The following is a 3771-nucleotide window of genomic DNA, read 5'->3' as shown; positions in this document are numbered from 1 at the left end:
GGGGAACCTTTGAGCCTTTTGGGATATCAGTTATAGCAGGCTGGAGAATTTACTATCATATTCTCATATGCATATAGCTATCTATTAACCAGACATCGGCACATTTGAAAACATTTTTTTCTGAAGGAGATCCAGGTAGACTTGATGTCATCTGAATCAGTGACATGCTAGGGTGTGTTAAAATTGGGATCTGCTTCTACACACAAACATAATTCCAAATATTGATGATAAATTCTAGTGATAATAACAACAGTATAATGCAGGCATCTTAACTGTTCTTTATTTAAGACTGTCATGGTGGTTCTTTATTTAATCCCTTGTTTGTTTCTTTGTTTTTGCCTTTCTCTGCAGGCATCTTAACTGTTCTTTATTTAAGAATCTTATAATGGTTCTTTATTTAATCCCTTATTTATTGGTTGGGTTGTTTGTTTATTTGTTTTTGCCTTTCGCTGCAGGATGGATTATCTGCTGGAATCATTTGGGCAACTCACCTCATCAATTCCCTGCCATTGTAAGGGCCTTAGGCATTGTTGGCCCCTCGATCTCACCTTGTCTCACCAGAGACACACAATAGTTTAGTCTCCTGAGGACTGAAATGCTTTAGTCTAACCAGTTATTGGGCTGAACGCAGGAGTTACTGGGTGAAATGTGATGGCTCTGTCACAGGAGGCCAGGCTAGATGATCTAATGATTCCTTCTGGCATTAAGCTCTATGAAACTATGGAATCTACCAAAAAAGCAGGGGTCCCCTGTATCTAGTGTATTGTGCCTAAAATTACAGCCCACAAACTGTGTGTAAAGACTGGATTTTCTGAGGATGTTCAAGTAGATATATTAATACAATTAAGTGGAATTTAATTAAACATGACCCTTTGAAGATGTGGTATATTTATTTTTATATGATAATGTTTATGGAGCCTTTCTAGGCAGAGAACCACAGTCCCAAAAGTGACAAACTGTAAAATGTTGGCTAGGCTTCAGTTGAAGAAACTAATTTTTAATGAAGTTACTAATGATTGATATACCTCAATAATATGATTATACCCAGCTAGATCAATAGCATGTCATATGTAATTGTTATGTCAGAAGGAACTCAACCAGTCATCATTGTTCTTCTCAAGTTAATATATATGCTGCAATTCTGTTGGTTGCATACTTGCAGCCAGAGAAGAGTGCCTGTGCTGAAGAGAATGCAGGAAAAAAACCTACATTCCTCATTGTGAAAAAAAAAACTTTTGAATTTTTTGGTTGCAAATCAAAATGAGATATTCATCAGAGCAGGGGATTGAACAGAAGTCTCACACCATATCTAGCAGGCTGCAGAGGCCTCTGTGTGACTTTCTCAGATTCTCCTGTTGGAACTGTTCCACTGTGTATAAATAATTAATTATTGAGCAGGCCAGAAAGAAGGTGACTGTATTGCCTAGTGATTAGGGCACTCACCTGGGAGGTAGGAGATCTGGGTTCAAATCCCTGATCCAATGAATGCTTAATCATTTATACAAAGTGGAAGAGCTCCTGTGGGAGAGACTGAGAAAAATGCACCTCAGAATACTCAATAGCCTGGTAGTTAGGACACTCACATATGATGTGGAAAAATCGATCCGCGCATTGTGTTTGGATCAGAACAAGCCTGAGGCACCTTTACTGATTACAAGCATGCAGGGGCTGACAGCTGGTGGAGAAGACCTCCCCCCACCCCGAGTCCAGCAACACAAAAACTTTTTAAAGCTTAAAACCACAGACAAATTACACATACTTCCGTATTAATTACCTTATTTGGAATACATTGCAAAATTAATATAGGTCAAAAGCAAAAATGATCATCTCTCCTTTATTTCGCTTTTCCTGTTATTCTTATTCACTTGTCTCTTCTTTTGCGGTTTAACTTTTCTAACACTAGCTGTTTGCAGTCACGTTTCGCAAGATTAGCTATGACAAATTGTTCTATTTAGGGACGTTCCACTGCTGCCTCTCTCTGCCCCTTGTACACAGAAACAAGCAGGATCTTAGTTTAAGGCCTGTAAGCAAGCTTGACCAAACTCAGGGCCTTGACTAAAGTTTAAGGCCTGCTAAATTTTCCCTCACACATAGGAGAGCTGAGTTCAAGTCCCAGGTAGAGCAAGGACTTGAACCTGGTTCTTCCATATCAGGTGAATCTGGGCCATTTGCTACCATGGGGTTGGTCTCTCTTTAGTTCTGAGCAGAAACTCCATAGTGAACTGTCAAAACTGCCACTCACATGGCAGTGGTGCTACCACTGCTGGAATGCTGTGCTCAGTTCTGGTGCCTCCAATTCAAGAAGGATGTTGATACATTGGAGAGGGTTCAGAGAAGATCCACAAAAATGATGAAAGAAATAGAAAGCCTGCCTTATTGTGATAAACTCAAGCTGCTCAATCTATTTAGTTTACCAAAGAGAAGGTTAAGGGGTGACTTGATTTATAATCTGTAATTACCTACACAAGGAACAATTTTTTAATAATGGGCTCTTCAGTCTAGCTGAGGAAGGCATAACATGATCCAATAGCTGGAAGTTGAAGCTATACAAATTCAGATTGGAGAGAAAGACTACATTTTTTACAGTGAAGATAATTGTCCATTGGAACAATTTACCAAGGGTCATGGTGGATCCTCCATCATGGACCATTTTTAAATCAAGATGGACTGTTTCTCTAAAAGATCTGCTTTAGGAATTATTTTGGGGAAGTTCTATGGCCTGCACTATACCAGAGGTTAGATTAGAGAATCACAAAGATCCCCTTAGATTCTATGAATCTATGAAAGTTTGGGGTTTCCCAAATCAGCAATTTCCAATGAAACACTCTTTATGAAAAAATTCCCAACCAGTTGTGTAGCAATGGACACACCATTTTCAGTAAGGGGCAGATGACAGAATTATCATTGCGGGGTGTGTGTGCATATAGTGGAATCTCCCAAGAGGATAACAGAACAACTTTAGTCAAATTGGGAGGGGTAATGATGGGGCTAAAAATAAACATGCACAATCATAAAATACTTTTCCTCTTGTTTGAAGTATTTGTTCTGCTAATTCTGTCCTCACTTATGTGCACTGAAGAGCTATAGTTAACAAATTAATGACTAGACAAACAGCATACTTTGAAGAGAACCATTTTTATTAACACAACTCAACATTTTATATACCACCGATAGAAATTCGATAGAAATGAAGATAAAGCTTTTATCCCAATGTATTATTATAATGTAAATAAAGCTTTTATCTGAATGTATTTTATAATGATTAAGTATTATTATTATTCATAAAGCTCCCAACCAGGAACCAGGGCCGCATTGTGTTGGGTGCTGTACAGACACAGAATGAAAGGCAGTTCCCTTCTCTATTGATTTCTATTGTTCTTTTCAGAGCAAATCCTCTACCCAGAGCTAAAAGCAGGGCAAGGAGGACTCAAGAGCACTACTGTTCCAGCAGGTCCTTCTTTTCACTTGCTCTGTCTGAATTGATAACATTCTGCATTTGGGTCTCTGTGGTCGGTCCCTTCTTCCCAAGCTTGCTAAACTCATTCCCAGGAAGCATCGCTCCTCACAATCCCATGTGCTGGAACCGTGGCCATGCTGGGAATGGTTTGGCCACACAAGGCATGCTCTCGTCAGGTGTCTATGGGGCTGTGCAGATTCTAAGCGCCTATCTGTGGGGAGGAGTCTGATGGAGGAGTCTTATGTGGGTTTCTATGCAGACGAGTCCTGAACTATGGCATTCAGATTAAAAAATGAGCACTATACAAAATCAAT

The sequence above is a fragment of the Chrysemys picta genome, chromosome 17 (assembly GCF_011386835.1).
Source record: "Chrysemys picta bellii isolate R12L10 chromosome 17, ASM1138683v2, whole genome shotgun sequence".
Taxonomy (NCBI): domain Eukaryota; kingdom Metazoa; phylum Chordata; order Testudines; family Emydidae; genus Chrysemys; species Chrysemys picta.
This window is presented reverse-complemented; position numbering follows the sequence as displayed.